This window comes from Microcaecilia unicolor, chromosome 6 (genome assembly GCF_901765095.1).
Source record: "Microcaecilia unicolor chromosome 6, aMicUni1.1, whole genome shotgun sequence".
NCBI classification, from domain to species: domain Eukaryota; kingdom Metazoa; phylum Chordata; class Amphibia; order Gymnophiona; family Siphonopidae; genus Microcaecilia; species Microcaecilia unicolor.
Window position 1 is genome coordinate 159,420,553 of NC_044036.1, and position 24,236 is coordinate 159,444,788.

Consider the following 24,236-nt stretch of genomic DNA (forward strand, 5'->3'; position numbering starts at 1 on the left):
AATCCCTTGACATTCCATCATCGTCATTTAAAGGACTCTGCAGCACCACCTCACTTTGCTCAGTTGGAGAGGACCAGGTCTGAGGACCTGGGATGTCCCATTTCAGAAGGTAGCCTGTTGTCTGGGCTCAAGGCTGTTAGGGGCCTTACAGACCATGTGCCTTACTGGGAATTACAATATAAAATCAAATTTAGACCACTATTCTCCTAAACATGCTTGCTTAATGAAAATTTGCTCCTCCTCTGCCTGCCTTAAATGTGGTAAATTGAGTGCCTCATTGGGTCATGTGTTATGGCAGTGTCCATCTGTACAATTCCTTTGGCAAAGAGTTATGGCTTTTATCTTCGAATCTGGTCCCTGTCGATCCCAATTTACTATGTGCCTAGGATTGGACTGGAAGTTGAAATGTGAAATGCTAGCTCCCCGTTGGGCCTTTTGCTCCTTTCTTGGCATACTCAGGTGTCTGTGCTGGCTGCTCTGGGATGGCCTCTGCAATGGAAGACGCTCTTAAGTCCGGATGTAGTACTCTGAACTGTTTTGTATCCTGCTCCTCTATTTGACTCACCTTGAACGCTTGTCATATTGCATGCATGAAAACAAGGTTCTATGCAAATCCCTGCTGTGTGCAAAGCCTTTTGTGTTTAGATAGGGTATTTCTAAAGTTGACATGAATATTTTTGGCAGTAATCTGTATTCTATTATACTGCTGATAAGCCCTTCACATTCTACTAGAGGGCTCACATTTCCCTAGGTTTCTATTGGAGAATGTGCAATGAAGAATTACAGTAGCTTGTGCGTTAATATGAACTGCTGCACAGTAAAGCAATAATATGGATTGGATTGGGGAATACTGGTAAAGGAATGATACTACAATGCTTTGAATGGGTAGATTACAAAACTCTAGGCAACATAGTTTCGACTAGAGTAGAGAAGTGGAAACTGCTTTTAACAATTGGTTCACTGGATTTGTGGAGTGTAAGATTTATAAATAATCAGAGTGGTATTTCACAGAGAGGACTGCTAAGAGTGGCCTGAAAGGAGTACAGGGCCAAGTACAAAGGATCATTGCAAGACCTCATCTGCATAATTCAATAGCCCCTGGATTTTATTAATGACATGCAAATTTGTATGTGCAAAATTGCACACTGTCCAAAAATGCACAGGCAACTAAATTAGATAATGAACCAATTACTGGCAATAATTGGGTTTTAACAATCAATTATTGGTGTTAAGTGGCAATAATTTAGATTTGCAGGCGCATCTTGCTATGTGCTATTCTATAATGATCCGCGTGCGAGGACTTCTGGTTTGCAGCGGAGCTGAGTGGACATGTGTGTCAGGAGCTCCTGCTCACCCCAGTCAAATTGCTGGTGGGAACCCAGCCCTAAGCGTACTTACCTGCATCTCTTTGTAGAAAAGCTACCCCTGGCATTTTGGGGTGAGCTTGTGAGTTTTGTTAGGTTGGGACTGGGGATGCCACTAAAAACACCCAGGCAGTCACATGAAAAAAACTCAGATGGCGTCTCACAAGATGGTGCAGGGAATGGATGGTCACGCGGTGGTGCTTACTGGTGAATTTGCCCTGGAGATCTCCCAGCTGCATCTTTGGAAGAAAAACTGAACAAGATGCATGCCAACATAGAGGAAATCCAAGTACAATTTGATGTACACTTTCGGCAATTGGATGAAGCAGAGACTCGGGTCTCAGTGCAGGAAGACCTTACTGGAAGGCTGGAGGGCCAAATTGAGAGGCTGAAGGCAGACAATTGGAGCCGGCGGAACAAAGTTCGCCTGGTTGATTTGTCCAAGGGAGTTAAGGATGGAGACCTGCCATCCATCTTTGAGAAATGGCTGCCTAAACATCAATGTGAGAGGGCCCATTGCCTTGGATTGCCACACGAGTGAGACTTAAGAGCTAGGCCAATAATTGCCAAGATTTTGAATTGGGCAGATAAGGAGCACCTAATGTAGGCATATTGTCACCATGGCCCATTGGATTACAGTGACACAAGCTTTTACTTTTGAATAATTATTCTTCTCTCTTGGCACAACAGTGCAAGGCCATGGCACCCATGTGCTCTGAACTCCATAATAGGAAAATTCTTTTTCATTGTTGTTTCCTGCCAAATTGCGGGTCCTCCATGATGGCACAGTCCTGTATTTGAACTAGGTAGAGGAGACCCACAATTTCCTTGAAAACCTTTCTTCCCCCCCCCCCCCCCCCCCCCACATGACTAGGGGACCCTGTTGGACTGGTTCTTTTCATCATATGACCGTCATGATTGCTTTTCGGGTCATTTTTGGACTATAGGATCCTTGATGTCTCCTGCTCTTGATTGTACAAATGGATCTTTCATTCACACTACCCAAGGGTTCACTGTAGATTTGAGATGGAGTTTTTTTGTATGTGGTGTTATCTGGGATAGTAGAGGTAGTGTGCAAAGCGGGTGTGTGTAGGAGTGTTTAAGATGGGAGAGTGTCTGTCCTGAATAATAAGATTAGTATTGGATGTTTAGGAGGGTATCTGACATGGTCTTCTGGGGGATGCATACCAATTGGAAATTTGTATTAAGTCTGTTGAGACTGGAGATATTTCTGTTGCTGGGAAATGGGTTTGTAATGATTCAGAGGGGGTGGGGGGCGCTGTAGTGGAGTGGAGATTTTATTCCGCAAGGCCATGCAATATTTGGCTTCGGTACATCAGAGAGATACTAGTAGCCAATTTTTATTACTTCAGATTAGTTCAGTTGCTCTTACAGGACAGGGAGCTTAATTTGTTAGTGCTATATGCTCCGAAATTATATGATGCCCAATTGCTCTCCTGTCAAGTCTTTGTGCCCAATGTGTGGGACGCTTGATAGTATCTGGTGACTTCAATTTGGTAGCTGATCCACTTGTGGACAAGTTCGCTCTGCCACGTGCTCCCTTGGGGGAGAAGGGTAAGGGGTTGTCTCTGTCAGACTCTGGACCTGGTAGATCCTTGGTGCTTGTTAAACCCTGATATTTCCCACATTGACTATTTATTGCTCTCGAAACTTTGCTTGGGTATTGGATGCAGGGATCTGACCATTCGCCAGTCAGGCTTTCTTTGGCCCTGGCCTCCTATTTTCTTCAGGCTCGCACATAGTTCTTTCTCTCTTACTTAGTGCATTAATTAAAGTTCAAGAATTTTCTGCAGGCCCAATGGGAAGAATGTTGCACCAATAATGAACAGAAACAGAAAAAAGCAACACTGGGCCTTCAGGATGGAGATAAATGCAGTTTTTTATTCAGAAAATGACCCGACACGGGCCGTGTTTTGGCGTACAAATGCCTGCCTCAGGGGTCTAAATTAAAAACATATAGATATAAAAATCATAAATCATTATTAATAAAAGCAGACATTACATATATACAAAACTTCTTTTGAAACTATAAACAAAATTAACATTTATATTAATTAAATGTCAATTTAGCAAAACAAGAAACGTGTTTAGACAAATGAGGACCAAATGATTTAAGAGAAAAATATAATAATGAACAGCATAAGGACGCTCCTATTTTATTCTGGGACTCGGCCAAAGTGGTCCTTTGGGGTGCTATTATCTCCTACGTTAGTGTCGTAATAAAAAAACTCATTAGTATCAACACCTTGGAAAGGGTCCTTCGCAGGGCTTGCAGGGAATATGCAAGGACTCCCACTCAGTGCATTTTTTCTAGCAAAAAAGGTGCCGGTACTCAAATGCTAAGCCAGCCTTCAAGGGTGGGGAGATCACTGAGGGACCCACCCTACAATAACTAGGCTACCTGCAACCAGTCACAGAATTTGTGACAAGGCAGAATTGTTGTGTAGAGCCTGAGCTCGTTCATTAAAACTTGGGGTCCATGGGTCAATTTTAGCAGACAATGGAAAAGGTGCCGGTACTCAGTACCCCCAAGTACCCCCTCAAAAAAAGTCCTGCTCCCACTACAGTTAATAAGGAACATTATTAGTCACTCAGCCCTTTACTCTTTATTTCATTCTAAAACACTGAAGGGAATGTTGAAATAAAAAACATTTTCATAGATTTGGCAATAAGCCGGGTAAGCTATGAGCCTCCTTGCATAAGACCTGGCAGTGCCAACAGTCTGTGTTCACCATTAAGAGGGCTGATGGAACCAGGTCTTACAGATTGAGCAGATAGTTCAGATCCTTGTTAACCATTTTGAGGACCTCTATGAGGCTGAGATTGAGTTTTCACTGGAACAAACAGAAGATTATTTTAGCCACTCAGGCATGTTCCGCCTCTCAGAGGATGCAGTTCAGCAACTGAATCACCCATTACAGGCCAAAGAACTTCAGATTGCAATATCCTGCCTCAAAAATGAAACATCCCCGGGAGAAGATGGGTTTTCCATTGAATTTTATAACATGCTGGGGGTGAGGTTAGTGGCACCTCCCTTAGAATACTATCCCAGTGATTTTGGCTGGAGCCTTGCCCCACTATGCTAACATATCTTTGATATCTCTTCTTCTCATGCCGGGTAAACCTAGTGATGATCCCAGATCTTACCGACCCATCTCCCTCCTTAGTGTAGATGTGAAGTTGCTTGCTCACATTTTGGCCACCCACCTTTCACAGGGGAAGATCAAACAGGATTTGTAGCTGGGTGTCAGCCTGTTCATAATGTTCGTAAGGCGTTGTTAGCACTGGTGCATTGCCAGCACACCAACATCCCAGCACTTTTGGTTAGCCTAGATGTCTCTAAGACATTTGATCATGTGGCATGGTCCTTCTTGTTCCACACTTTGGGTTGTGTTGGGATTAATGGGTGGTTCTTAAGGACAATCAAGGTGCTATGGCCTCCCTTATTCTTTATGGGGTTCAGTTAAAGGGTTTTCCAATAGATAGGGGGAAGAGGCAGGGCTGCCTCTTATCTTGAACTTTGTCTGAAAAGATGGGAACTAAATCTAAATAAAATGAAATCAAAAATTGTTTTATAATATTGGGACAAGTCACAAACAGGCCTAAGTACTTTAAGTGATTGGTTCTGGTTGGTTGAGGATGGAATAGTGTTGAGTGTCAGCCAATAGGATGTTGTGAGGAAGATGAGAGAGCATCACACTTGTACTCCTTTTCTTGGCCGTGACAGTGGATTCTTATTTGTAGAACATCTGTTGAACTGGAGGCAAAGAACTTTTTAACAACAGAATGTTCTCATGACAATAATTGTTTCCATACAAAGGTAAGCACTGAGGGGTTATTCTCCCCTGATCAGGACTTTGAGAATTAGCAGCAATGATTTGGCCCCATGAACAAATAGAAATAATCGTGTCCTGATGTCTCCTGATTTCCAAAACACATTTGTGTCTCTGCAACTCTGCCTAAGCCCCATTTACATTGGGTATTAGACCTGTCCTCTCTCCAACATGTACTATGTTACTAACTTAATTGCATTATTCCTTTTTGGGCATGCAAAATCATTCTGATATCAGCAGTATCTATAACTGGGCAGAAGATATACACAGAGCCTGCTCACAATGTGACATCAATGCATTCTAAGGACAAGAAACCAAAATAATTTGCCTGCACTTAAATCGTTATTCAGCTTCATTTACACATGTTCTAACAGGGTAACATATTAAATGATGGCAGATAAAGACCAGCATGTCCCATCTAGTCTGTCCAGTAAGATGTTTAGGGTTGTATCTGCCATTTCATGCAGGTTACTCCCCTCTATGCATTTTTGACGAGTGAAAGTCATGTATGTTTTACTTTAAGTGGAAATGCTTTATAATTTGATTCCATCCTCTTGCTAAATAGGGATCCCAGACCTTTCTGACTGGTTTTGTACCCACTACTTCTGCAGGAAGGGCATTTCAAGCATCCACCCGTTGATATTACTTTTAAATTTAAATTTTCCTCCTTTCAGCTTTATTTCATGTCCTCTAGTTCTACAGTCTCCCTGTCTTTAGAAAATGTCTTTTTAAATATTTCAAAGGTATTAAAGAACAATCACCTGTAACATATTTACCCTGTACCTTCTCTTTTCTAGGAAATACATGTTCAGGTCTTCAAGCCTCTTGTAAGACATCTTTTGCCTTACTGTTTTGGTCCCTTTGCTCTGAAACACTTAAAAGTCTTTTTATATTAGTGAAATATGAACTCCAAAACTGAACATAGTACTCCAGGGGCCCTGTTTAGTAAGCTGCACTATAGGTGCACTAGCGTTTTTAGCATGGCTAACACTAGAGACACCCATGAATGGGTGTCTCTAGTGTTAGTGTGCGCTAAAAACGCCACCTCACCAATGACCTCCTTTTTTCTTGTTGATTATGCTCATCTCTCTGTGCAGGTTAGCGTTTTTCTGGGTTTGGCTATACCTTATCACATTCTTTCAGCACCCTGCAGATCTCAGATACTATCACCCCAAGGTCTTTCTCTTGGTCTATAAACATCATTCTAGTACTTATAGATCCTTAGAATTTCAATACCCTGAGTGCATCACTCCGCACTTCTTTGCATTAAATCTTAACTACTAAACATTTGACCATTGTATATCACTTGTCCATGTTTTCTACTCCCTCTGGGGAGGCTTTTATTACAAAACTTCAAGCCATCTGCAAAAGGCAAACTCTTCCTTCTTTTTTTAGTCCTAGTATTTTTATTGAATAAATAACAGAATAATACAATACAAATCATTATAATAGCATACAAATTTCAAAAGGTATGAAGGAGGAAAGAGAGAGAGCGAAAAACAAAATGGCGGGGGGGGGGGGGGGGGGAGGACTTCTCAACATGCATCTTTAAAGTAAGTCAATGACAAAGATCACTTCTCCTTATAAGAGATATATCGACATGACTTTTTAGCTAGAAATGTTTCATACTTATAAGTCTGAAATACTAAATTCCACCAGCCTTGGTGTGTGACTTGATTCAGATTGTTCTAAACTCTTCCTTCTAACCCTTTAGAAATGCCACTCAACTTTCTTTCCCTCTGAATGAATTCCTTTTACCATCATCCTCTGTTATCTCTCAGTCAGTCATTTCTAATCCAGTTCATCACTGTGGGTCCTAACTTCAGGCTGCTCAGTTTTATCAAAAGCCTCCTATGAGGAACTGTTATCAAAGGCTTTACTGAAATCCTAATAAACTACATCCAGCGCATGCCCTCTATCTTGATCTCTGGTCACACCATCAAAGAATCAATCTTATTTGATTGGCATGATCTTCCTTTTGTAAAACCATATTTCTTCGGATCTTGCGATCCACTGGATTCTAGAAAGTTCACTTTCTTTTCCTTCAGCAGTGTCTCCATTACTGTTCCAACAACCCAGGTTGGACTTACTGACCTGTAGTTTCCTACCTTTTCTCTGTTACTACTTTTGTGAAGAGGGACCACATCCACCCTTCTCTAATCCCATGGAACCTATCCAATCTCAAAGGATCTATTAAACAAATCTTTAAGAGTACCTGCCAGAACCTCTTTGATCTTCCTCTGTATCCTGGTATGTATCTCATTCAGCCCTATGGCTTTGTACACACTTTAGGATTTTCATATATACTTCTGTTAGCCAGCTGTGGTCTTTCTTCAGGATTTTCTTCTGTGAACACAGAACAAAAATATCCCTTGTGTTCTTTTGTATTTTGTGAATGCTTCCTCTTTTGCCTTAAATTTCTTGAACCACTTGTTTGGAGAACTATTCCAGTTTCCTTTTTCTTTTGTTTTTTACTTCCCTTATATAAGGATATCTTTCCATGGGTGTGGCTCTTTCCTGCTTCATCCACTGTAGACACAGCTCTTTCTTCAAGTACTAAAGTCAGCGTGATTGAAATCTAATATCATCCAATATGAGTTATTTATGCCTGCACTCTGCTTTAGCTCTTAAATCATGATGGCCACTACTGCTCAGGTGAGCACCCACACTTCCTTCCCTCAAGGGCTCCATTATCATTAGTTTGAGCAGAGCACCTTAAAAGGCATTCTTGATCTCTTTATTTCTTTCTGATTCTATTCTTGAAACATTTTTGCTCATAACATTCATATTCCCATGTCTTTTTTAAAACTTCTCTTTTTTAATTTCATATTCTCTTATTTGTCCTTTTATTAACTAGGGGCTTCTTATACAAAGCAATACTGCCAATTCTCAGTGCAACAAATGAGAGGAAGCCCATTCAATTCCTATGGGCTTCCTCTCTTGCCACACGGGAATCGCTAGCCAGGCTTTATAAAAGAAGCCCTAGATTTGGCAATTTTTCTCTTAATATTAGTTTTAACATTCTACATTGATTGTTTGACCATCTTAGAATTTGTGACCTTTGCAAGGTACGAGTTTATGTGCAGATTCCATTCGTTACACATAGAGGGGCATAATCGAATGGGGGCACCCATCTATAAGGGCGGCCATCTGTAATGACGGTCCCGTAAAGCGGCGTACCCGACCGTATTATCGAAACAAGATGGGCGGCCATCTTTCGTTTTGATAATACGGTCGGGGCTGGCCAAATCTCAACATTTGGGCCACCCTTAGAGATGGCTGCCATTGGTTTTTGCCGATAATGGAAACTAATGGTGGCCATCTCAAAACCGGCCAAATCCAAGCCATTTGGTCATGGGAGGAGCCAGCATTTGTTGTGCACTGGTCCCCCTCACATGCCAGGACACCAACTGGGCACTCTAGGTGGCACTGCAGTGGACTTCACAAATTGATCCCATGTTCATAGCTCCCTTACCTTGTGTGCTGAGCCCCCCCAAACCCCCCCCCCAAACCCACTACCCACAACTATACAACACTACCATAGCCCTTAAAGGGTAACGGGTTTGGGGGGGTTGGACGACTAAGCATTAAGCAGCACAATTGTAACTGGTAGGGGGGGATAGGCCTGGGTCCATCTGCCTGAAGTCCACTGCACCCCCTAACAACTGCTCCAGGGACCTGCATACTGCTGCCAGGGAGGTGGGTATGACATTTGAGGGTGAAAATAAAAAGTTGTGAAGCATCATTTTTTCTGGTGGGAGGGGGTTAGTGACCACTGGGGGAGTCAGGGGAGGTCATCCCCGATTCCCTTTGGGGGTAATCTGGTCATTTAGGGCACTTTTTGGGGCCTTATTCGTGAAAAAAACAGGGTGCAGGAAAAGTGCCCTAAATTCTAGCTACAAACACATACTTTTTTCCCATTATCGGTGAAAGACGCCCATCTTTGTTCGGGTGATAACCATGCCCCAGTCCCGTCTTCACCACACCTCCGACACGCCCCCATCAACTTTGTACGCTTCCGCGATGGAGTGCAGTTGAAAATGTCCAAGTTCGGCTTTCGATTATACCGCGTTATTTGTTTTTGTGAGATAAACGTCCATCTCCCGATTTAGGTCGGAACTTGGGCGTTTTTCTCGTTCGATTATAAGCAGGATAGGGATCTAGTCTATTCATAAGCTTCTTTTATAAGAAAACAGGAAATATATGTTGAAATAAAGTTTCTTCCTCATCACAGTATGAAAAGATTTGTGACAATGCAATTGAGTGTACTATTAATATAGGGGCCCTTTCACTAAGCTGCGGTGAAAGGGGGCCTGTGCTAGCATCAGCGTATGTTTTTTCCTCCTTTTACCGCAGCGAGTAAAAGGCTATCTTTTTTTAGAAAAAAAAATGGCCGTCGGTAAGTGAAACACTTACTACATGGCCATTTCAAGGGGAGCCATTGAGACGGCTGTAAGGGCTCCCATGCTGATCCGGCAGTAACTGGACAGTGTGTAGTGCTGCCCAATTACAGCCAATTAAGTTCCAGCACCACAAAAATAGATCATATTTTTGTAGCTCCGGAAATAGCCCTTTTTCCCGCAGCTTAGTGAAAGGACCCCTTAGATTCTAAATTTAGGTGTGTATTATAACCAAGCACTTAAATTTCATTACTCAACTGTGGTTAATGTTTTGAATGCCAGAGTTATTTATTTGTTTGGACTTCTTTACCACATTTTTGAAAAAAAAAAATCACCGAAGGCATTGTATAGCCAGTATAACCTGTATATCTAATATAATAAAACGCACCGTGAACGTTCTGAAGACAACATTCTGAAGTCACTCAAACACTTTCTGAAGGGTTCGTGGATTCGTGGTGTGAAGCCACCCAGCCGTCTCTGCCCCGCCCTCGCGTCAAACGTCATGACGTCGAGGGCGGGGAAAAAAAACGGATCGCGAGGGCAGAAAAAAAAACAAACAAACTGATCGCACCCATGCACGGTGCGTTTTAGTATATTAGATTTACCTCCGTGGTGGCGGTTCTGGCAGCGCAGCGTCAGGGAAGGAGGCGGCGCTCCCGAAGTCTCTAGCCTTCCCTTCGCTGTGTTCCGCCTTCTTCTGACGTCAATGATGACGTCAGAAGAAGGCGGAACACAGCGAAGGGAAGGCTAGACGTCGGGAACGCCGCCTCCTTCCCTGACGCTGCGCTGCCGGAACCGCCACCACGGAGGTAAATTTAAAAAACAAAACAAAAGAAAAGGGATGTTGGTGGGATAGAAGAGGGTGGGCAGCAAAGTTGAACACTGGGAGCAGGAGGGCAGGGGGAAAACGACAGCATGGATGCGAAGGGGGGGGAAGAAGAGGGCGGGCCAGGCTGGGACATGGGACAGAGAGGAGCATGGATGCGAGGGGGGGGGTCATGGAAGGGAGAGAGGGGAATTGCTGGAAAGGGATGAATGGAGGGGGCAGGGGACAGAGGAGCATGGATGGGCATGGATTGGGAGAGCAGGGCTCAGGGAGAGAGGGGAATTGCTGGAAAGGGATGAATGGAGGGGGCAGGGGACAGAGGAGCATGGATGGGCATGGATTGGGAGAGCAGGGCTCAGGGAGAGAGGGTAATTGCTGGATAGGGATGAATGGAGGGGACAGATGGGCATGGATGGATATGGATTGCAGGGCAGGCCTCAGGGAGAGAGGGGAATTGCTGAATAGGGATGAATGGAGGGGGCAGGTGACAGAGGAGCATGGATGGGCATGGATTGGAAGGGCAGGACTCAGGGAGAGGGGAATTGCTGGATAAGGATGAATGGAGGGGACAGATGGGCATGGATGGATATGGATTGCAGGGCTCAGGGAAAGAGGGGAATTGCTGGATAGGGATGAATGGAGGGGGCAGGGGACAGATGGGCATGGATTGGGAGGGTAGGGCTCACACTCTCTCTCTCATATACAATGTCTTTCTGACTCTCACTCTCACACACTCTGTCTCACACTGTATCACATTCACTCTCTATGTGCCACACAGTCACTCACACACTCGCTTGGTCTCATACACTCACTCTCACAGAGAATCTGTGTCTCACACACACTCTCTCTCTCGCACACATACACACACTCTCTCTCACACTGTGTCTCACATACACACTTGCACACACTCTCATTCTCACACACACACACTCTCACAAACACACTCACACCCAGACTCACTCTCTCTCTCATACACACACACTCACACTTTCACTCTGTCTCTCACACAGTCACATACACTCTCACAAACATACACACTCCGAGGAAAACCTTGCTAGCGCCCGTTTCATTTGTGTCAGAAACGGGCCTTTTTTACTAGTAGACAATAAACAGTAAAACGTTCAAATAAAAATACAGCCAGGATCCTAACTTCCAAAGTTAGATTTGCAAACCTTTTCAGAATTGACCCCTTAGGGGAAATAATCACACTGCTTGGCACTGATGCAGACCCTGGGTGCTTTTCTTGCGTAGTTTTGCCTTGATAATTTCTCAGGGAAGCAGTGCCCGCAGAGATTTTTCCTTGCACTTTCTGGAATGATTTTTTCTCAGGCCAAAACAATGCATCTACTTTTTGCAAAACTAGAATTTGCTCAGCCTTTCTTATGTCCTGGGAAAGTCCAGCTCCAGATGTATCAATGAAAATGTCCCAGTATTTTCAATCGGGAAATGCACTGTTACAAAACAGGAGCAATGTTTGCAATGAAAAAAAAAATTAGAGCCAAACTTTGATAAACTGGCCCATTCCTCTCCACTTTCTCTCCCCCTCCCCTCCAACACACATCATAAAGTCATCTGGTAACCATAGAAGGCCCCAAAAGTATAGGGAAAGTAACGTTTTTGTTAAAGAGTATATGAATCTGTTTTATACCACTGTAAACCCATGAGAGAGCATTTCAACCTAGCCGACTTTTGGTTGGCAAAGGTTGAAATGCTGCTTTAAATAAAATTAATGAATTTGTCCTTTTCAAAACTATTCCTTTAGAGCAAGACTTGCCAACTGGACAAATTTTATCTGATATGAAAATTGCTGGAAAACATACAGAGGGATAAGCTAGTATATGCATTTCCTTTGTCTTGCTTATGGACTCGATAGGAATTGATTACCATTCTACTTTGAGGTATCTAGGACTGCATTACTGATGGGAGAGGAAACAGTGGATTTATGCTGTGTTTTGGAATGGAAGTAGGTGCAGGAACTCGTGTGTTTTCCTCAATCAACTAGACTGGATCAAATTAAATGGGCCAATTGTTCTTTATCAACTGTCAGCTGTTATTGTTCTTATTATAATTATTTGTACAGTGCATTCCAGATGTACATTGTGCTATGCATAGACATATTGGGCAATTTTTAAATAGTGCATGAGCATGCAAACATAGTTTTCCTCTAATACTTGAAGAAGGAGATTGTAACTCCTTAAACCTAACACCGCCCCTTCCCCAGGTAAAATATCTGCATTGTGAGCAACACAGGTACTTTTTCATATAGATAGGGGAGGGCAATTCTGGGTTGGGTATTTCCCATGGGAAAAGTAATGAAAATTCACCCCCCCCCCCTTCCTAGTGGACAATCTGTACTTCTTAAGCTTCTAATCTAATTATTATGAGACTCTTTTACGAAAGTGTGCCAAGCCCTAATGTGGGATTATCACACACGATAAGATTTACCAGAAAACGCATTAAAGAGTTTTGTGGTAATTTGCCTGTATGCATGCTAACACATGCGTTACTTGTTTTTTTTTAAGTATTTGTAACAGGGAGAGTAGAAACATTAGGAATATCATGTGCTAACTGGTTAATGATTGGTTAACACTGGAGCACTTAGCACTTCCTAAATAGAAGGCCATAAGTGCCCCCACATTAATTTTTGCATGGGACCTGCAAAAATGAGAAGAGTTACATGTGTTAAATTGGGCACAGTACTAGTACCTTTTGCGCCAGGCAATTCTTCTCATGAGCTTAACATGTTGCGTTGCTTACAGGTGGTTGAGGATTGGGTACATTAATTTAGGCTGAAGTTAAACAAAGAAAAAACTAAATTTCTTTGGATTGGTCCTTTAGCCTTTCAGAGAGATAATCCTAAAATTTAAATTAGGTAATTCTGATATAACCCTTGAATTAGTTGACAGTCAACTTTGTTTTAATGCCCAAGTTAACAAGATGGTTAGTATTGTTTTTTTTAATAGCTATACTGGGTCAGACCAATGGTCCATCTAGCCCAGTATCCTGTTTCCAAACAGTGGCCAAGCCAGGTCACAAGTATCTGGCAGAAACCCAATTAGTAGCAACATTCCATGCTACCAACATACTATGGACTTCTCCTCCAGGAACTTGTCCATACCTTTTTTAAACCCAGATACGCTAACTGCTGTTACCACATCCTTCGGCAAAGAGTTCCAGAGCTCTATTTGTTGAGTGAAAAAATATTTCCTCCTATTTGTTTAAAAAAAGTATTTCCATGTAACTTCTTTGTGTCCCTTAGTCTTTGTACTTTTTTCTTATTAAAAAAAAAGGGTTATTAGTAAATTTTTTGACCCAAAGATTTTTTATTTAGTAGTGCAGTCTTTAATTTTGCCATAATTGGATTATTGTAATTCCATTTATATTGGCTGTACGAACTTATTAATTATGAAGTTTTGGCAGGCAAATATGGCTCCATTTCTCCCTTCATGTCACAGTTACATTGGTTGCCAGTGGAAGCCAAACAGCAATTTAAAGTTTTGGTACTGTCCTTTAGGACTTTTCACTGAGATATTCTGAGTTATTTAATAGATCACTTTCTCAATAGGAATCACAGGAGAGTTACTTACTAGAAATCTTTTTTTGTTAGATTTCTCTTCTGTTCAAAAAGTAAAGGCTTGGCATCCTCTAAAATCCTCTCTGACTTATCAAGCAGCCTCTAGTTGGAAATCTCTTCCATCTTTTTAAAAACATATAGAACATCTCCCTGAGTTTTGGAAATTACTTATAACTTTTCTTTTTAGAAAATATGTCTTGTAATTTATAGATAATGTGCTTGGGCTTTAAAGTTTGTGACTGTTCAATTTTTTTGGAGTAGGCACCTTTTCTTGTTGTTATCTACTTAGTACTTGTTGGTTGTAGCAGGTTATAAGACCTTAATGTAATCTATTTGGGGGCATGGACAGGGGCATTTCTGGGGACATTCCCAAATGTTATGCGTGTTGATATAGAATATGGCCAAACTGCACCTAACTGTAGGCACTGGCATTTAAGCCTGCTCATAGCAGGCCTGTCACACCATGGGGTGGTGAGCCCTAGGGCCACATCCAGATTTGTGCCGCCTACCTAACCCAGGGATTAGGCAGGCCCTGGCTGGTGGCAGGCAAGTCAAGCCCTGGCTTAAGTGTTTTGGAACTGGCACCTGGAAGCAGTACTGAAACTGAAGAAAGCTGGAACTGAGGACTGTGAGGTGTCCTGGAGCTGGAAGCAGAAACTAATGCTGGAACTGAAGACTGACAGGCGTGGATGGCTGTCAGCTTTGTCGGATCCATCTTGAATCCCTTGTTGGATATGGTATATTCCAGAAAAGGCTATTCCTTTTGTTCAAGGGAGCACTGCTCCAGCTTGGCGTACAGATGATTTTCCCGAAGGCGTTGCTGGACCTGTTTTAGTTGTTCCTGATGTTCATCCAGTGTCTTGGAGTATGTCAGTATATCATCCAAGTAAAACAGTACACTGTTCTGTAACAGATCTCAGAAAATGGCATTCACAAAGTTTTGGAAGACCACTGGGGCATTAGAATGCCCAAACGGCATGACCAGATGCCCCATGTAAGCCGCATTGAGCCTGCCATGAGTGGGAAAGCGCGGGGTACAAATGTAACAAAAATACTGCCCGTCTCTCATATTGAAGGTCGTCTTCCACTCTTTCATGAATGCGAATCAGATTATAGAACCCTTTCAGGTGCAACTTGGCGAAGACACGGTGAAGATGGTCAAAAGGCTCAGATATCAATGGGAGCGGATATTTGTTCTTGACCGTAATGGCATTCAGTCCTCAATAGTTGATGCAGGGATGTAAGTACCATTCTTTTTCCCCATAAAGAAGAAACCAGCCCCCACAGAAGAGGAAGGTTCTCTGCAATGTAGTCAGACATGGCCTGGGTCTCAAACACAGAAAGCGGGTACACTCTTCCCTGGGGTGGCATCTTACCCAGCATGAGATGGGACAATCATACTCATGATGAGGAAGAAGGGTTTTGGCTTGTATTTTGGAGAACACATAGACATAGGCTACATAAGCTTGAGACAGACTGTCTGGAATATTCATGTCTACAAAGGCTAGAGCTACGGTGGTTACCACAACATCTATCAGCATTGATGACAAGTGTTCCCCCAAACAGAGATCTCACCAGAATGATAGGATTGACGGACATCTGGAGCACATAGGAGACCAAGGCCTCCTTATGTTGAACCCTGATCCTCAGATGTAAGGGTTCAGTTTTTACTTTAATATGTCCCTGGATATTCCTGCACATCAAAGAGGCTGGGATAGCCTTAGGAAGATCCTGGGTGGGGATCTTGAAATGTCAGACAAGAGCTTCGTCAATAAAGTTCCCTTCTGCTGCAGAATCAATGAATGCCTCAATGGTCTCATACTCTTGGTTGAGATCTAACAGTGCTGGAATCAGAATTGAGTGTAGGGAATCTAGCCTGACAGATCTAGCACTGTTTCCCCTGCCAGAGCTAGGCCTACAATTTTCCCAACTTACTAGGGCATCTAAGGGTGTAATGTCCCGACTCACCACAGTAGAGACATAAATTCAGGGACCTGCACCTCTTCTTTTCTTGTTCCAGAATAGAAAAGTGATCACCCTGCGTAGATTCCCCAGGATCAAAAGGTATGGTCTGCTTGCTGGGAGGTCGAATAGGATGCTGAAAACTGGGCATCAGCCGGATGAACTGATGGGAGGAATGTCATTCCCCAGCTCCTTCCTGGAATCGAATATCCACCTGGTTACAAAGACAGATAAGGTTGTCCAGAGAGGAAGGAAGATCTCACCCCATTAGCTGATCCTTAATTTGTTGGGATAGCCAAGATGCATAACTGGATGGCATAATTCCCCAAAGGTTGTGACCCCTGTCTCAGTCTTAGAAGTTCAGAGGCAGCAGAGGAAGCCTTCCCCCATTCTTCAAGAATCCTTCAGAATTGTTCCAGGAAACTGTTAAGGCTGTTGAGTACAGGGTCACTCTGTTCCCAGAGTGGGGAGCCCCATGCAAGGACTTGACCCATCAGCAAGGAGATTATATAAGCCACCCAGGCCCGATACAAAGGAAAGTCTCTGACTTGGAGTTCGAGAATTATTAGGCACTGATTGATGAAGCCTCTACAGTTCTTGGGATTACCATTGTATCTGAGAGGAGGTGCCAAGCAGATACTAGAAGGTCTGAAGTGGCCGGGAGGATAGCCAGATTTGGAGTTGAGGTAGTCGCACCCTGAGGTGATGCTGATACTTGTAGCTGATCCATTTGAGTAGATAGGTCCTGGACTGAACCAGATAATCGCTGAAGCTGGATGGCCAGTTGCTGGAGCAGCTGCAAGGCAGGTGACTTGCCCAAGCTCAAGGCCTTTGCAAACTGTTACGCCATGGGGTGGTGAGCCCTAGGGCTGCAGCTGGAACTGAAGACTGAGCACTGTCCTAGAGCTGCACATACTGTAGCAGGACTTCCTTTATCCACCTGTGTCCTAGCTGAGATCATATCCATGCACCTTTCTGGCTTCACGTGCAACTTTCTTTAAATTAGTCCCCTTATGTTCTAACTCCTGTTACTCTATCCATGTGTTCCAGCTTTGCTTACACCCTATGCTATTAAAATGTTTTATTGCATATTTTGTTGACATTGTAACGTAGTATACTATGCCATACGATGTACTGTTATTTGAGTATTTTTATTGCTGTAATTGTCTATTTCCTGTGTTGGACTTATTCTTGCTGTACACCGCCTTGAGTGAATATCTTTAAAAAGACGGTCAATAAATCCTAATAAACAAACATCATGTATTAAAATGAAGAATCAGGCTTCGTTTATCCACACAAATTCCATGGCTTTAAAACATATTTCATGCATATTTTCCTCATAGTTCTTTCAGTCAGTCAAGCCTACTTTGATCTGCCGTTACAGTACATGTCTCAAAAGCTGCCTGTACCTCAAGACTTTAGCACTTCTGGATCTTACAGGCTTAAATCTTGTTTCCATTTTGAAAAGCTGTCATGTGGGTAGATCAGACAAGAGTGTTTGGTTTTAGCCCTGATGCCTTGGGTGGTGGTGTACATTAAGTTACAGAATGGGAGGCATAAAGAAAAATTCTGAAATGTATCCCTTAAGCTGTGGGCCAGCTGAGAGCCAAAAAGACAGGATGTAAAATAAAACCAGCACTTGCTCCTTTGATCAAAGCTCTGATTCCCACCTAACTGCCACCAACACCACCCAACAGGCGATTAACACATAAGTACATTCCTTCTCAACTGGGACTGATTAGGAAAGCTAAGTATCTGCTTAGCACCTACAAAGAAAACTTCGGTTACACTGAAGTTAACAGGTTTTTGTGATATGCACAGGTTTGACAATCTAAATTAGACAGTTTGATCTGAAAAAAAAAAAGAAATTACGTCGCTTTGTTTGGAAAAGGCTTACAAATATAGCATTACCTACTGAGATTGTACATTTCCTCCCAGTTGGAAGAGCGACAAAGCAAGTAGTTTATGAATTGGAAAAGTGTTTGCGTAAAAGTGTACTTTCAAAATTGAGCTATTACCGCTGAGTTTATTCACACAGAGCAGGTTGTAATCTGAAGAACAGCTATTGTAAGATTAAAAAAATCAAAAACAAAAAAAGACAAGCCTGGGGTACGGTGAGTCTCATTTACAGAATGGGCAGTCCAGAAGCTGAATGATGGGCCAATGCTCAGAACTCTGGCACTATCTGGAGCAGCACCTGATCAATAACGTGGGAGCAGTGCAGAAAAATAGCTCCCCAATGCTCAACCGTAAAAAGATGCAAATGATATGCTTGCTGTTTGACGAAAAGCAAGGAGGAAGACCGTGCATGGTGCACGTGCACAAGAGTTTTGCAATAAGCACAGCTGTAGTACGCATGCACCAGCAAACCCTGAAGCAAAGCACACATCAGCACTGCGCCTCTAAATATAAGCTTTTCAAATGTTTTTTGTCACCTGAAAAGCTTATGTTCGGGTGCAGAAACAGGCACCAATGTGTGTTTTCACTTTCGGGTTTATTCTGACTCGCATACATTCATCTTTCACTACCAGTGCTTAGAGGCTTGCATGGGCTTCCTTCTGCTTTCAAGTTAAATAAAAACTATCAGCTTTAAAAGAAAAAAATAATGGGAAATCCCTTTTCAAACATCCCAACACATACTCCAAGATGGCATTAGGGTTTCAGCAGCAAGGGCGGCTTTATTTTGTGCACTGTTCTCTGAGCATTGGGAGGAAATAGGAAATGACCTCATTAATATCCATTTGACTACATTGACATGCTATTTACGCTAATCTTTGGCATGCACATTGGGCTTCTTTTACAAAGCCACGCTAGCGATTCCCATACAGCAATGAGAGGAAGTCCATAGGAATTGAATGGGCTTCCTCTCGTTTGCCGCACCAAGAATCGGTGGCATGGCTTTGGAAAAGAGGCCCATTGTCTCCTGTGCTAAATCCCTCTGAGCATTGTGTGCTCATTGATGCCAGTGCTAGTTTGGCACCAGCGCTAGTCTGGTGCTAATCGCCTCTACTGCTGATGTTAGGTTTTGAGCATCATAAGAACATAAGAGTAGCCATACTGTGCCAGACCAATGGTCCATCTAGCCCAGTGTCCTATTTCCAACAGTGGCCAAACCAGGTCACAAGTACCTGGCAGAAACTCAAATCATGGCAACATTCTATGCTACAAATCCCAGGGCAAGCAGTGGCTTCCCCATGTCTGTCTCAATAGCAGACTATGGACTTTTCTTCCAGGAACTTGTCCAAACCTTTTTTTTAAACCAGCTGTGCTAACCACTGTTCCATATCCTCCAGCAAAGAGTTCCAGAGCTTAACTAGTTATTGAGTGAAAAAATATGTCCTCCTATTTGTTTTGAAAGTATTTCCACGTAACTTCCTTGAGTGTCCCCTAGTCTTTGTACTTTTGGAACGAGTAAAAAAATTGATTTACTTCTACTCGTTCTACACCACTCAGGATTTTGTAGACCTCAATCATGTTTCCCCTCATCCGTCTCTTTTCCAAGCTGAAGAGCCCTAACCTCTTTAGCCTTTCCTCACATGATCTTCTTAAGCCACAGCTTAACTTTCACAGTGGACAAACTTTGAAGATGAATATTTTCTTACCTACTTTCAAAAAAAGCATATAGCTGTTTGTTATGCCAGTTCTGCTTTTGTTGTCCTAAAAGCAGTATACAGTATTACATCATAGTAAAAGTAATAAAAACCATGTCATTTTGTTATGTGGACATAAAGATTTGTTTCTATTTCATAAAATTCTGCACATCTTTAGTTTTTTTTCCCTGTATTTAGTTATCCTGTTTTGTACAAGATCATTTTTCCCAGTGGCTGTAATTTAGTGCTGACAGTAGTCACTGTTGAATTCTGATATTTTAGTGTCTGCAGCTGCTGGGTTTTCTGCAGCATAGTGAAACCTTGACTGCAGAAAAAAAGCTTCCAAGTTTCATTGATATTCTCCTGTGAAAACTAAGCAGCAGCAGCAGCAGACATTCTTCTGGGGGTTTGATTTTATCTTTCTGTATCACACATTTCACCCAATCTGCTGGGAAACTCTCTGGTAGTATCCTGCCTGCATCAGACTTTGGACTTCGAGTCCTCTAACATGTCAATACTCAAGCATGCTTAAATATTTTGCTGACAGTGAAGTTACATTGCCAACCAAACATACCATGAGTGTCTGTAATTTAGCGTACAGTCCGATAAAGAACATATTTTTGTAGCTTAACGTTTATTTTCTAAGGTTACTTGATTTTAAGAATATTTAAATCTGCTCTCCCCTTATGCCCTACTCTCGAATGTCATATAACCCATGTAAACCGCACTGAACCCTGAAAAGGGGATTTTAGCGGTATATAAATGCTGAATTGATTTGATTAGATTTAAAGGTATATTAAAAGTGAACTAACATGTGTAACACAGCACTTTATCCAAGAATATTTTAAAAATCAGTTGAAGTATATTGATGGTAATCAAATATATCATTTGCTGAATCTCTCAGTAATCAAATATTATAACTGTCTGGCTTTATTGCTTTATCCCCCCCCCCCCCCCCTACCATGCTGTCTAGAAATTTGTTTCAGAAATAAGGCTTCTTAGTTATAAATATCTTTATTTATTTATTTATTTATTTGCAACATTTGTATCCCGCATTTTCCCACTTATTAGCAGGCTCAATGTGGCTTACAAAATACTGTAATGGTGAACGCCAAATACGGTAGGTATTAAACAAACACAATTAGAAAAATTAGACAATCTTCATTTGTCTTGCAAAGCAAATTAAAAAATATTTTTCAACATTATAACCTATTTGGTTTATGATTTTAACCATGGTATATGGGAATAATTAATATTGTTATATATCTATTTTGCTGCCAAGTGTAATGCTACAAGCAATAAATAAATACATCACTAGACTCTATTAGAAAGCATATTTTGACCAGATGTTTCTTTGAAATTTTGAACAAAAACATGAAAGTAAGATCCAAACCACATACAAGAAAATTCTGGTAAGTGGTTCCTTGTGGAAGATATATTTGATTGACAAGTGTCTTGCTGGAACTCTGTATGAGAGGGAGTTAGATATTAAGTGCAAGCTAAAACCAATTTTACCCCCCTGTTTACTAAGCTGCAGTAGAGGCTGCAGCATGGCAATGCCGACACAGCCGATTCAGAGTGAATGGGCTATGTCGGCATTAGCACATCGCAGCCATTAGTTTGGCTTAGTAAACAAGGGGGTTAGATTTTTCTTTATAGTTTGAGAATGATACCACCAGTGGCGTAGCCAGTATGGGGCTACGGGGCCTGGGCCCCTGTAGATTTGCCCCTGGATCCCCTGCCGACGACCATCTCGACCCCCCCCTCCCGTCGCCAACCCGCCGTCGCGTACCTTTGCTGACGGGGGACACCAACCCCCGCCAGCCGAGCCGAGGTCCTCTTCTTCCCAATCCCGTACAAGGCTTCAGACCCACAGAAACAGAACGAAGCCTTGCAAGTCGGCGGGGGGGGGGGGGGGGGGGGAGTCAAAGTTGGTGGGGGGGGGGGTTCAGCAATGGTGGGGGGGCGGCGGCGCCGGGGGGAGACTAAAATGTGCCCCTTCACCTCAGGCTCTGGACCCCCCTCCTGCCAAAGTCTGGCTATGCCCCTGGATACCACATCATCGTTTCATATTAATACAAGCCTTTACTACTACTACTACTACTACTTATCCTTTACAGTTAAACTGCTCATAATATCACTGTTCTATTTTTGTAGTTATTAAATTTTATAAACTTTATTTCATGGAATAGACATTTTTTTTTATTAATCAGGATTTGATTCTCAAGCTAAATGGGAAAAATAAAGCACAGTAAATTCCAGGGCATCACAATATCAGAGTTGCAACCACTATTAAATATCATAAATACTATGGGGCTGATATTCAGGCTGCGGGAGTCGAGCTATTCATCATCATAGGAGCCGGCTGTGTGGGTGCTTGAGCACCCCCAATATTGAGAAAATTCCTTGTATGTGTCTAGGGAGGGGTTATTTTCATTGGGCCTAGCATCCCCAATAATTTTGAAAAGTTGGCTCCTATGTTCATCACTACTTGCAACAGCCCAGTACCACTGCAGACCTAGTGCTTACATCATCCCTGCTGATTTCAAATTGCTGCAGCCAGTGGAGGCATCGTGCCGAAGGGGCATGCCAAGTGGGCACTTCCTGCTCCTTTATGAGAAACTTTGTGAACCATAGATTTATATTTAACATCTTCCACAAGGACCTTTGACTATACAAAAAGTAAATTACTCAATTTAAAGCCGATCCATCTGAAGTTAAGCATTACCAAGAAGTGGTAAAACTTAAAATAACATTATTTGCTCTGACACTCATTTGTTTATAACTGAATCTATATATCTGTTTGCTTTTCCTGTATAAGTCTTGTATCAAAACAACCTATAAACAATATCACAATCAATTATCTGTTTCTATTCAAACATTTAACCACACGGTGATGCAAACTCTCATCAAAATGAAACGCTGATTAATGTTCATCATAGTGACATGATGACTAATAGGCCTCAGATCTCATACCTTTGAATTATTCTACCACATCCCAGTACTATTCTGCCCCAAACAACATAGCAACTGGATCCCAAGTACAGCAAAAATTTACTCGGAGTCCAACAATAATTAACTTTTCCCATAATGCTAACTCAGTACCCCATACTTCCCACACAACCTATCTGAAAAAGACATTTCACAAATGCCACCTAATAAATATGGCAACTTCTCATATCAATCTTCATACTTACCATTACCAATAGGTTGTAAAAATACTAGGTCAGTGGTCAACGAGATTGACATCATTAGAGATTCGATAGATGAGTCTCAAATCAGCATAATCTTACTAATAGAGACATGGTTACATTCTCTAGATGACCTGAATCATTTGTCCACCTGGCTTTAAAATTCAACATCTTTCTAGAAACAACAAAAACAGGAAGAGGAGTAGCCATTATATATAAATCCTTCTTTAACATCAACTCAATCCAGAAAATGCAATCTTCTAATCTAGAAGCAATCTCATGCAATATCTCAACCAAATCACTATCCAAACATATTAATTTACTCCTATTATATCGCCTGCCAGAAAACTGGAATAAAGCAGAAGACAATATCTTTGAATTCATATCCATCATCTGTGTAAATTCAGATAATGTCATATTAGTGGGAGATGTTAACCTACATCTGGACAAACAGAACAATCCCAATACCAGAAGCTTCTTAAACTTCCATGCTACCTGGAATTTCATTATTCCTTACTCATTTATCAACTCTCAATCACATAACAAAGGCCATCAACTTGACATCCTAGCTCATAGATTCACAGACCCCAATAACTTTCAAGTTTCTGAAGTCTCGTGGCTGCTGCATATGTCTAGTAGCGCTATAGAAATGATAAGTAGTAGTAGCAATGCCTTGGTCAGACCACTATAAATTAAACTTCACACTTAATTGGAAAGAAAACAACCCAAATGAAACCGTAAGAAACAAAAGGTCTACCCTCAAATCAAGAGGGAAAATCAACCTAATAGAATTTTGGTCTAATATTCCATTTGACAAACTCCTTCCAACTTCACTCAGTACCAACTTCAATCACAACTGGGACAAACTATGCACTGCAATGCTTAATGATATAAAGGTGGTTAATAAATCCCAATAAATAAATACATTAAATAAATAAATAAGTGTTTAAATGCCGCTGAAAATTAGTGGATAGCTCTGAACAAGTGATTTAACCAGTCAGCGACTATTTCTGACCAGTTAAATCGTTTTGAATATCGACCAACTAACTTTCAAAGTTATACTCATAAACCTTTTGAAAGTCATCTTAAAAGGCATCGATTCATTCTATTTGTTGAGTAGTTGAGTCAAACTTAAATGTGCAGTATGTCTACATAAATATAATATGAATCAGCTCCAAAGTAGTTTAAAAGGTCAGCTATTGTACCATTGGGCTAATTTTCGAAAGAGAAAAACATCTAAAAAGTGACATAAAACAGCATTTGTATGTTTTTCTCACAAAAATGTCCAAACTGGTATTTTTGAAACCAATTTTTAGATGTTTTTCTATGAAGTCCGTCAGAAGTGCATTCAAATCACAAGGGGGCGTGTCAAGAGTGTGTTATGGGTGGGATCTGGGCATTCCTAACACTTGGACATTTTTCAGCCATAATGGAACAAATAATGCACACTTGGGCAGATGCATTTCAACTAAAAC